This window comes from Juglans regia, chromosome 13 (genome assembly GCF_001411555.2).
Source record: "Juglans regia cultivar Chandler chromosome 13, Walnut 2.0, whole genome shotgun sequence".
Classification (NCBI taxonomy): Eukaryota; Viridiplantae; Streptophyta; class Magnoliopsida; order Fagales; family Juglandaceae; genus Juglans; species Juglans regia.
In genome coordinates this window covers 21,189,072-21,201,970 of record NC_049913.1, presented here as the reverse complement: position 1 = coordinate 21,201,970, position 12,899 = coordinate 21,189,072, and the positions used below count along the sequence as shown (strand labels likewise).

The following is a 12,899-nucleotide window of genomic DNA, read 5'->3' as shown; positions in this document are numbered from 1 at the left end:
CTAATACCGATCCTCAGCTGAACCATTAATGTCATCTAAAATTATAATGAAGATTAAGGGGTGAATTATCAACAACTCAGTAAGTAAAGAATATATACTAGTGTGTAAACATGACCATTTATAGAGATCAGAATGCATAACAAAACATTTCTATTTTCAAAGTGCGGAAGCAGAATATGTTATCTAAATATTAGAGCGAAGATTCAGAAATAATTTCATTCAAAAATATCATTTGGCATAGCATAAATGATGATGATGATCATCAGAACAGAGGACATGTATAACCTCGTGGTAGGGTTGTGCATCTGCGGATAGCCAAGCAGAACATAAATCACTCTGTCACCAAGGTGTGCACTCAAAATAGAGACCACTACTATAACACGTGGAAATGTCGTATCCACTATTATTACCAGTGGTTGGGCCGTATCCACTATTAACCAAGGGCAGTATCCACTATTATTATCCGTGGTTGGACCGTATACCACTATTATCACCTGTGGCATGGCCGTAACTGAACAGTGAGGAAACAATATCAAATTCAGAATAAGAGGGTCATGCCAAAAGTTTTCAGAAATCACATCTTCTCCAAACAGAGTACTGAACAAAATCATATCATCTTCATAATCAAAGCAGATCCAAAGCATATTTACATAATCATGCATAAATTTTCATATTCTCTCTTTTGTATAGGTCAATAATAGAATGTCAAAAATTAGCTCATGTCTACACCAGTTGTGACAAAAATACTTTCTTTTTCATTAGAGTTCAATGAGTAATGAAGAACAAATAATTGAGATTATTTTTACATTTATTTTCAAAACATATAATGCACATTTTCATAAATCAACCTCAGTTCATTTTATTTTTATGCAAAGTCTAGCATAGGAACGTCGCTTATCTGGACTTCTTAACTTTTTCGAAAATTTCCTCAACAATGCCGAACACTTAACAATCGTCACCTATAAGATAATCACGTAATTCCCGTAAATTTTCAATCAGCCATGTATTTCGATATTTAAGCCTAAACTTCTAAAATAACCTATTTTAATTCCTCAAAACTTAGAATTCTCATAACCTCAAAATATATCGTCACTTTCTAAAATCATCAATGTCCATTTAATAACTTCGACTAAAACATTTAAAAGTCTGACCTATTTACTCTTGAGGTGTAATTATAAAATCTGATACTAGATATTATAATTATACCAAAATATTTTAAATTATACAACAACAATATAGTAAGCTAGATCATAAAAATAAAATACAACATTATTGTTTACTTTCTGAAAGAAAACCTTACTTAATACCAATTTAATTTACTTAAAAGATTTTTGTAAAACATAAATAAATTAGAAAGTACTAATACGTAATACAAGTTTAAAAGCACATTAATACAACTTTTAGTAAATGGTACTATTGTAATTTCATTTAATTAATAGATCAAAACATATATAACATAAACTTGTGCGAAAATTAGCTTTGCAAGGTAGGGGCTCACCAAGAAGGGAACGTGTGACGGCGCAGGGAGTTGGCTTGTCAAGCCCCCATAAAAAATCGCCCTAGGACATGGTTCTAGACATGCATGGGCCAGCCAAGGCCACCAAGGGCCAATGTCGTGGGCTCTCATGGGCTCCACACCACTATCACTTGTTTATTTATTTATTTTTATTTATCAAGGGACCTATTAGGGTTTCCACTTTGACTTCTCTATAAATAGGACTCTTAGGCATTTAGTTTACATCTTTTGAACCTTTGGCAAATTTCTTAAGTGGATAGATTATTGTTCTTGAGATCACCATTTCAGTGCTAGGCACTTGGTCTACTTAGGTGCAATTTGTGAATCCCTAGTAGAGGATCATCACCTTTCAATTTGTGAATATGTGTGATTCAACTTATCTTGTTCTTGCAACTTGGTGCAATTCATGAATCCAAGTTTTTGTTATCTTTGTTACTTTCATGTTTATCAATAAAGAGGTTTATTTCATCTACGTGCAATTCGTGAATCATAGTTGAATTGACTATCTTTTGCTCGCTTTGTTCTTAAGTGTTTATCACTTGTTCATCATGTTCTTCATCTGTCTTTGATGTTCATATATTTTCTTGCATATAAAAATATCCATATAAACAAAAAAAGAGAGTCTTCACATTCCTTTGTTGAGTCCATTCATCCTTTGATCATACTTTTCCATCTTATTCATCCATATTGTTCACCCATATTGTTCATCCTTCTTGTTCATGCGTGTTCATCCATATATTTCCATTGCCCCATTCAATCCATCCATACACTATAATTTGCCCATTATAGTGTTTGCCCTAGTTGTCCATATCCCATATTTACCCTTCATCCATCATAGCCATTAGCCCAAGCCGAAATCCACTTTGCCTCTATCTTGCCATACACAAATCTTGCCTTATTTGGTAACCCTAGCATTCCATAAGGATTTGCTAAACTCTAGGAATCCTAACCCTAGCCACCCTTCATCCAATCCATTGACCTAGCCGAAATTCCCTTGCCATCATCATTCCATATTAGTTACTTAGCATACCTAGCCTTTATCATCTCCATAAACCCTAGCCATCCCTCAAGAGCCTCACTTGACAACTTCTTTAATCTTAAGAAAGTTGACTCATCCCTAGAATCACTTCATCCTTAAAATCTCTCAATTCTTCCAATCCATCTAGTCAACCAAAGACTTCCAACCTCTTGCCATATTCAAATCCTATCTTCCTTATCTTATCCTAGCCAATCCCTTAATTCTAGGAACTTCCCTAGAATCACTCCATTCCTAGAATCACTCAAGTCAATCAAAGACTAACATCATCTTGCCATATCCCAACCCCATCTTACCATATTCAAATTCCATCTCCAAATCCCTAAACTCTAGGAACAATGCTAGACTCATTCAAACACCATCCATCTTCATCCACTTATCTTATCCAAATCCTATCTTCCTCATCTTATCTTTAATCAATCCCTAAAGTCAAGGAGCAACCCTAGACTCATTCAGACACATTCCAACCCTAGCCACCAAACCCTAGCCTCATTCTTCCACATCATTCCAAACCTTAGCATCCCATCCTAGACTCCAACCCTAGTCCATTTCTTCCCGATCTCGAAATCATCCTTAGCCACCACACAAAACCCTAGCTACACTTCACCATACCAACCCTAATCATCATCCAAAAGGCCCCAACATCAAAGGCAACCTTCAAGCCGTTCCACTTAGCATCAAACACCCATATTTATCACTTAGATCACTCGAACTTATCATCATTACCATTTCGCCACTAAACACCATACCTTCATCAACCTAAGAAATCATCATTACCATCATACATTGCCATTATTGTTCAAAGTCCAAGCAAGAGGGCTAAGGCAATCGGTTATCACAAGGAGAACAAAGGCGAGGACAACCCTATGTTTAGGGACTAGACCGATGTCCCTAACATTAATGGTGCTTTCATTGAGAGGTTTTGGTGAAACCCATCTTGCTTGGAACCATTAATGTTCCCTAGCATTAATGGTGCTTTCATTGAGGGTCAATCTTGCTTGGTGCTCTTGAGAAGCCCTAACATTATTGGTACTTTCGTCAAGAGATTTCATTGAAAAGTTAGTTGAGAGTCTCATTAAGGCTCATTCTTGTTAGGCGTTCTTAAGAAGTTCTCACTTCTTCCTGAGGTAAACAACGCGATAACTCACACTTTGTGAATTGGTTGGGGGAGTCCCTCGAGGATTCCATTATTTTTATTGTGTTGAGAAATTGAAGTTTAGGGGTTGAGGAGGAGAACAGAGTAAGATTGTTTGTAGGGGTCAACCACACGAGTTGGTGGAAGACCTAAGGTTAGACCTCAAGCTTGTTGCAAGAAGGGGTTGTCCACCCGACAAGGAGGGCAACTCAAGGTTGGATTTTTGAAACTTGAACCATCACCATGCATGAGGACACTCTAGAATTAGAGCGCCTTGTGGCATTAGAAGGGCGTACAACAAGGCCACATCCTTAATGAGGTCAACACTACCCTGACCAAGTTAAGGATGACCATGAAAGCCACTTGCCATAGGAGTGAAGATAATAGAAAAACTTTGAAGCCAGGAGGAGGGAGACAAATGCAAGTCTAGAGAGGCTTGAAAGAAAAAATAATGAGAGGCCTTATGGCCAAAGCACTTACTTTGATGGGAGATGGCACCATCAAGAGAGAGGTGAAAGCCACCATGAGAGAAGATACAAGGGAGACCACTATGAGGAGAGAAGGGCTTATGACTGGGGACCAATGAGGCATAGAGTGGATTTTCCTAAGAGTAGTAGGGGGAGAAGAAAAGAAGTTGGACCACTTTGCTAATCAAGGAAGTCAAGCCTTGTGAGGCCACCATGTCCAAGTCATTGTGTATAGGTTGGGAAAATTGTTTTGCTTGAAGGAGGCAGGAAAAGATTATGTGGGCTTGAGTTTGTCAAATTTGATCCTTGGGGACAAGGATAATCTTGAAGGAAGGGGGAATGTCAAGACCCCATCAAAAACCGCCCTAAGACATGGTCCTAGGCATGCATGGGCCAGTCAAGGCCATCAAGGGCCAATGTCGTGGGCCTCCATGGGTTCCACACCACTATCATTTGTTTATTTATTTATATTTAGCAAGGGACCTATTAGGGTTTCAACTCTGTATTCTCTATAAATAGGACTCTTAGGCATTTAGTTTACATCTTTTGAACCTTTGGAAAATTCCCTAAGTGGGTAGATTATTGTTTTTGATATCACCCTTTCAGTGCTAGGCACTTGGTCTACTTGGGTGCAATTCGTGAATCCCTAGTAGAGGATCATCACCTTGCAATTCGTGAATAGGTGTGATACAACTTATCTTGTTCTTACAACTTGGTGCAATTCATGAATCCAAGTTGTTATTTTTTTCAAGTTTATCAATAAAGAGGTTTATTTCATCTATGTGCAATTAGTGAATCATAGTTGAATTGGATATCTTTTATTCACTTTGTTCTTGAGTGTATATCACTTGTTCATCATGTTCTTCATTTGTCTTTGATGTTCATATATTTTCTAGCATATCAAAATATCCATATAAACCAAAAAGAGAGTTTTCACATTCTTTTGTTGAGTCCATTCATCCTTTGATCATACTCTTCCATCTTGTTCATCCATCTTGTTCACCCATATTGTTCATCCTTCTTGTTCATGCGTGTTCATCCATATATTTCCATTGCCCCATTCAATCTATCCATACACTATAATTTGACCACTATAGTGTTTGCCCTAGTTGTCCATATCCCAAATTTACCCTTCATCCTTCATAGCCATTAGCCATAGCCGAGATCCACTTAGCCTCCATCTTGTCATACACAAATCTTGCCTTATCTGGTAACCCTAGCCCTCCATAAGGATTTGTTAAACTCTAGGAATCCTAACCCTAGCCACCCTTCATCCTATCCATTGACCTAGCCGAAATTCTCTTACCACCATCTTTCCATATTAGTCACTTACCATACCTAGCCTCCATCATCTCCATAAACTCTAGTCAAAACACTTGTCTTCCATAATCCCTAACCATCCATCAAGAGTCCCACTTGGAAACTTCCTTAATCTTAGGAAAGTTGACTCATCCCTAGAATCACTTCATTCCTAAAATCTCTCAATTCTTCCAATCCATCTAGTCAACCAAAGATTTCCAACCTCTTGCCCTATTCAAATCCCATCTTCCTTATCTTATCCTAGCCAATCCCTTAATTCTGGGAACTTCCCTAGAATTACTTCATTCCTAAAATCACTCAAGTCAATCAAAGACTAACATCATCTTGCCATATCCCAACCCTATCTTACCATATTCAAATTCCATCTCCAAATCCCTAAACTCTAGTAACTAGACTCATTCAAACACCATCCATTTTCATCCATTTACCTTATCCAAATCCTATCTTCGTCATCGTATCTTTAATCAATCCCTAAAGTCAAGGAGCAACCCTAGACTCATTCAAACACCTTGCAACCCTAGCCACCAAACCCTAGCCTCATTCTTCCACATCATTCCAAACCCTAGCATCCCATCCTAGACTCCAACCCTAATCCATCTCTTCGCAATCTCGAAATTATCCTTAGCCACCACACAAAACCCTAGCTACACTTCACTATAACAATCCTAATCATCATCCAAAAGGCCCCAACATCAAAGGCAACCTTCAATCCGTTCCACTTAGCATCAAACACCCATATTCATCACTTAGATCATCTGAACTCATCATCATTACCATTTCGCCACTAAACACCATACCTTCATCAACCTAGGAACTCATCATTACCATCATACATTGCCATTATTGTTAAAAGTCCAAGCAATAGGGCAATCGGTCATCACAAGTAGAACCAAGGCGAGGACGACCCAATGTTTAGGGACTAGACCGAGGTCCCTAACATGGCTGTAGTTGACGACGATGAGGGTGGCGCCTGGGTAGTTGAAAATGATAGAGAGGGAGAGAGTGTGATGAACGAGAGAAGCACACGGTGAGAGGGAGAGATTGAGAGAGAAGCAACCAATGGTCGTAGCCCTACCGAGTGGAACAACAACATGGGTGACGAGAGGTGCTCGGTGGCACCTTTATGCAAAGGCGATGAAGGCATGGAGGGTTGACGACATCGCTGAGTTTATTGCACTGTGGTTGGTGTCACCTAACGTAGCTTGCTCTGTTTTGAGTTGCAAAAACAGGGGTGTAACGTGCTGAGTTTCCTTGAGATTGGGGGGGGGGGGATGGTGGCATACTGGGTTGTGGGTTGGTTGAGTAGATGGGCATTCATGGTGGTGGTGTAGGGACGACGCTGTGGGGGTTTGTAACACAGAGGCAGTAGGGAAGCTCTCATTTGGGCTTCAGTAAGGGTCTTGGACGGCAACGGGGGTGCACAGTTTGATTTTTCCTGGTGGATGGTCACGCACGGGCTATATGCATGGAAGGGATGGCTTCAAAGGGGTGCGGCTTAGGGTTTTCGTTTCACGCAGGGGGTGAGCTAATTATAAAAAGGCGATTGAGAACCCCAACTAAAACCTAGATAAAAAAAAAAAGACGTGCATGAGAGTGGAAACGTGCGTGGTGGCGATATTTCAAAAACTGAGAGTTGTTTATCATGGTTTAAAACGAATGGAGCTTATTATAAAAAGGCGATTGAGAACCCCAACTAAAACCTAGATAAAAAAAAAAAAGACGTGCATGAGAGTGGAAATGTGCGTGGTGGCGATATTTCAAAAACTGAGAGTTGTTTATCATGGTTTAAAACGAATGGGTGTGGGCTTGGGTCTTGGGCTTTTTCTTGAGTCATGGATCTTGACTCAATTTCTAAAAATAATCCAACTTGTCTTAGAAAATTCTCGACTCAAATCTCACCTTGGCCCTTTAGAAAAATAACCTAATTATCAAGCCCAAAAAAGTCATAATCCACCAAAACAAAGATTTTAGGCCCGTAGTCTAATAATAAAAAAATAACCGAACAGGCTTTGGTTTTCCTCTACTTCTTGCACCTGTTTCTCCTTCTCTCTTTTTTCTTATTTTCTTCCACATCGCACCTTGTTTCTCCTTCTCTCTTAGGCTTTTCTTGTTTTCTTCCTCAAATAAAAATGCAGTTTCATACAATCGTAGGCTATGTGTGAAGCGGAGAAAAAGGCAAACAAAAATGCTGGATACAAGCGGCATGCGTAGCCACTGCGCAAGAGGTGCTTAAGTGGAAAATGAAACGGTTCGTTTTGGACTTGATGAAATGAATACAATTTGGCTCCCATTCTCCCTCTCTCCTCATCCCATTCTCCCTCCCTCCTAATCGAGAGCTCCCATTCTCCCCATCTTTCTTCGAACATGTTCTCCCCCTGTAAATCGTTCCCTCCCCTAGCTCCCTCCCTTAGACTTGCCCTTCCTCACTCTTCCGTAATTACATGCCCTTTCACAGCTCTTGCAAGAAAGCAGTTGAAGAACAATATCAACCAACATGAGCATAATGGTAGACTGGTGAAATGAGTCTACAACAAGGAGCCATGATTTCACTAGTTGTGACCCACAGATGTGAATAAAACTTTTTGTGAGTAGTTTCATGGTCGTATGATGCATCAATATTTCTCTCTTAGTCAAAAGTTATCTTTGATTACTTCTTCGCTGCAAAAGTCACCAGTCTCCAAGGGAAAACACTCCTCGCCTGAGTGAAATGTAGTTCGGTTGTCCAAACATGAGCAGCCATACCTAGGTCTGCACAAACCTTACGACTTACATGGACTCGGGAGCTCGCATGTGTCTGAGATCGCTTGGTAGTTCAAGGGCCACACTGATCAGTCCCAGTAATATCCTTTGAGGTTCCCGTCCTGTTCTAACTGGAGTTGGAGGAATCCATTGATGGGTCTGTGGAAGTTGTTGATGGGTTGTATGTCCATTGGTTTGCTTCCATTTTGATACATGGCCTGATATCCGTATGTGTTTACTTGGGCGTAAATCAGTCCTTGCCCTTTGACTACCTCTACTTTGGCCTCCATCGCTGTGTGTTTGTAGTATATTTGATTAGAGTTCGATCCAAAGTTTGAGTATAAGCCCCAAAAGTCTTAACCTAAGCTCATCAAGTAAAGCCCATTCGACGAAATCAAAGACAAGTTGGCGGTCAAATTTTGGGTCTCGACGAGGGTATCAATGGGAAAGTCAAAACTTTGCCAGATAACTGAGGGGTGGTCGTTGAGCTTTTGTATTTGGAGATTTGAGTAGTTGAGGAGCGCGACAAGGTCACCGTCTGTCCAAGTAGACCAAAGCACATCGAGTGAGGATCTCAAATAATGAGATTGCCATTGAAGAAGAGCTGCGTGGTATCGGACCAAATAGCCAGCTTAGTTAGGTTGGCGAGCCAGAGTGTAACGCCCCGTCCCCGAAGGTCCGGAGAATTAACTCATAAAACATGATAATCAAGAATATATATTTTCCCAAACCTAAAATCAAACGTAAATACTTCAATTAAAATAAACCATATAAACTCATTTATCCAATATTCAATCCAACAACCCAAATAAAATCAACTTTTCTTCATGTCTCAAATAACAACTAGAAATAATATAACATTAACATAAGTCTCCATAAACCGTCTAAATCCATTGAAGCAAACTTAAAAAAAATAATTAACCTCAAACACCAACACTAATATCATGAGATACCCAACAACAAATCACTGCTAATCTTCTCCATAGACTCTAATACTGATCCTCAGTTAAACCATCGATGTCATCTGAAATATTATGAAGATTAACGGGGTGAGTTATCAACAACTCAGCAAGCAGAAAGCATATACTAGAATGTAAACATGAGCATTTATAACATTTGATAAGCAGAACAAAACCTTTACTTTCAAAATGCAGACACGAAACTTTGTACAAAAGCATTAGAGCGAAGTTTCCAGAAAAATAAACTTATTCCAAAAAGAAAATCCGTTGGCATTTCTAAACTGAAACATTATAATCATATCATCGTTTAGTATCACATCGGGACAATACCATATTTAACCCCCGTGGTAGGTTTATAAACCACCATTATACCCGTGGCTGGGTCATATTCCATGTTTCACTCCCGTGGTAGGGTTATAAACTACCATTATACCCGTGGCTGGGCCATATTCCATGTTTCACCCCGTGGTAGGGTTATAAACCACCATTATACCCGTGGCTGGGCCTTAACAGAAACAGAAAAGATTTCATCGAAAATCCGATTACAATCATATACAGAATCAGAACTTCATGCCAAGGTTTTCAGATGACACATCATTCCAAAACAAAACACTGAAAAGCTTCAGATCATTTCACATGTTCGAGATAAACATAAACAAAATATTCTCATTTGTTCATAACAAAACTTCTAGATTTTCATATTCGCTCTTTTACATAGTTTAGAAATAAAGTGCACAAAACTAGCTCATGTCTACACCAGTCACGACAGAAAAACACTTTCTCTTATATAGAATTTATGCATATGCAGAATAAACATCTGAGGTTGTTTTCAGATCATCTCTTTCAAAAAGAAAATAAACACATTTATTCTCAAAGTCAACCTCCTTTTATTTATTTTATGCAAAACTAGTATATGAACCCCGCTTACCTGACTTCTTCGTATTATCAACACCCTGAGCCGGAACTCTAATAGTAACACCACCTAAACAAAAAGAAGCATATATCCATCATTTAACAACCAATCTAGTAGGCTGCTATTTATTAAGTAATAAATCAAAACAGTCCCTTCACAGCTCCATAACTATCTAACAATTAAACCCGAACAACTCTCTCTTCAAACCATTCGCATTTGAAACCCAAAACAGCCACCACCTTCTATTAACACCAACCAACTATAATTATTTCCAAAACCAACCACAGCAACTCCAATAATTAAAACATAATCCAACCCAAACTTTAATTCCAACCTTCGAATAAAACAATTTCAGTGCACACATCAATACTCTAATCATTCAACAATTCAAAATTTGTACAAAAGTTTAATACAACTAGTTCCAAAACACCTATCATTTTACACCAAAAAGTCTCAAATAATACTTCAAAAGCCGACTCACAAAACACCCAAAATTATACTCCTCAACATCCATAATTCCAACACACTCCACTGCTCCAACAATTAAAATACATCAACCCAAAATAAAAGTCACAAAATCTTCTACTGAAAGAAACTAATGGTCTGCACAAACAACCTGAAGGGAAGAAATACAATGATTTATGGAATGTGTAACAGCTAGTAAAAATTAAGAGAGACTAAGGATTTAATGGTGGGCGGAACTTACTGAAAATAGAAGGAAAATACTTCAAAGAAGAGCTTCAACGAAGGCAGTATGCAAGACTCACGAAAACGCTGCCCAAAGCCGAAACCCAAAGGAAGAAAAATCACAAAATCATCTAAGAGATACAGAGAAAACAATGGATGGAAGAAGAAAAACAAAAAAAACAAACTCACTACCGTGCAACCAAGTCCACGGCGAGATGTTTGAAGACCCACGGAAATTGCAGCACCAACCGAAATCTGTAGAGAGGAAACTTTTCTGGGTGTTTCAAGTGTGATGCAGATGTGATGCGGAAGAAAAAAAATCTGTGAAGAAACTGCATAAACCGAAACAGCGTGGAGACGAGGCACACGAGATGGAGAAATTTTCGGAGGCAGAGCAGTTGGGAAGGAAAGGAGAAGAAGAAAGGGAAGGAGAAGAAACCGACGGAAATGAGAGGAATTACTTACCAAAACGGCGTCGTCCGAGTCCCTCAACACATGCACGTGGGCTGGGCAGGCTTCAAGTATCCGGTTGCCTTCTAAAAGGGCTGGGCTTGAGGCCCGGTTATTACACAGAGTGATTAATTTGGAGGATGGCAGGTGGAGGACGGCGAGGGAGAGTTGGGTCTTGTTGACTCAGAGGAAAGCGAGTGAAAAATTGCCTGTGGAATCGTTAAGGAGAGGTTGGAATGATGACAGCTTAGGTTCTGGGGTGGCTTTGAAGCCTCGGAGAAGCCCTTGGACGGTGGCTTCAACGCTAATATGCGCCCATATGGACGTAAATAGAATATAGGCAGAGGAGCGGAGTTTTAGGTAGATGAGACACTGATTTGGCGAGTGCGTTCATCGCTAGAGATAAAGATATCATACAGATTAAGGGCAGGTTTGGGGCACTAAACAAAACACAAAATTCTCATCTTATGTCATCTCATCATTACACCTTTTTCAAATTCCCATATAAAATATAATAAACAATTCAACTTTTTCAAATCCCAATACACTTTTTTCAAATCCCAAAACAATAATAATATTAAAACATAATATTTTAAATTTAAAAAAAAAACACAAAATTCTCATCTCACCCTCCAAACCTGCCCTAAGTGAGGATCAATTTTAAAAAACAGCGACGAATAGTGTTCATAATATCGAGACACACTTGATATAACAATTGATTTTCATCCGGTAGATAGCTAGCAGGCAGGGCTAGATGAATAAAAAATAAACAATTCATTTTAAATCTGACGTGGCCTTAATGATTGCATACCAATTGTATGTTAAGATTGTATTAGAAGAACTAAGAGGCAAAAGGCAGAGAAAAGCTGCATCCTTTCCTCACGCCTCGATTTTTTTTAAAATTTTTTTCATTTTCTCTCCCACACTTTTTCAGAATCTAAACTAACATCCCTTCGTCAGAGACCCATCGTGATCATCTTGATTGTGTCTCGTCTTTCTCTGCACGCTTCCAAGATTTCACCTTGGTGAACCTTCACTTCCACGTTCTTTATCAATCTCCTTAATTTGGGAGTTTGCATTGTTGTGAAATTGTTTCTTTGAGTTATTTCGGGTTTCTTTTTGGTTTTCTATCGGAGCTTGGAGTGAAAATCTGCAGTGACTTTGACATCTTTTTGGAGGTAAGTAGAAGATCAGTTTATGGTTTAGGAGAATTTACGTTCTTTTCGGCTTGAGCTCCCTGTTTCCTTTCGGATAAAATGATGGAACGGAAAAGAACCTGATTATCGGGGTTCTGTGAGGTGTTTTTGTTTTTGGCCATTGATGCTTCTCCAAAACCCACCTCGTCTCTTTCCCACTACCCGTTCTCTCCTTCGCTATGGACCAAAACGTGGTGTGGGATAAATACAATGTGAGAGTCTGCCTCATGTGCTCTATCCATACTCTGCAGAAGGGTAATCAACTCCAGAAGAATATTTACAACGAAAAAGTGTAGCCACATCTTCAACTAAGGTCTTAGAATAAAATTTTCCTTTATTAGAAAGTTGTAGGCCTAGGAAGCCAATTTGTTGAACTACCTTGTTAATGTCTGAATCATTTTTGGAGTCCATTAAATCACCCAATGCAGACTTCAAAATAAAATTTGTAATTGGCAGCAGAATGAACCTTCAAGGTGCTGTC

At 39.1% G+C, this 12,899-nt stretch overlaps 1 pseudogene; it reads right to left on the bottom strand.

Annotated features, from left to right (window-relative positions):
* LOC109005815 lies at positions 1-12,540 on the bottom strand (annotated as a pseudogene).
* Between the last annotated feature and the right edge of the window lie 359 nt (positions 12,541-12,899).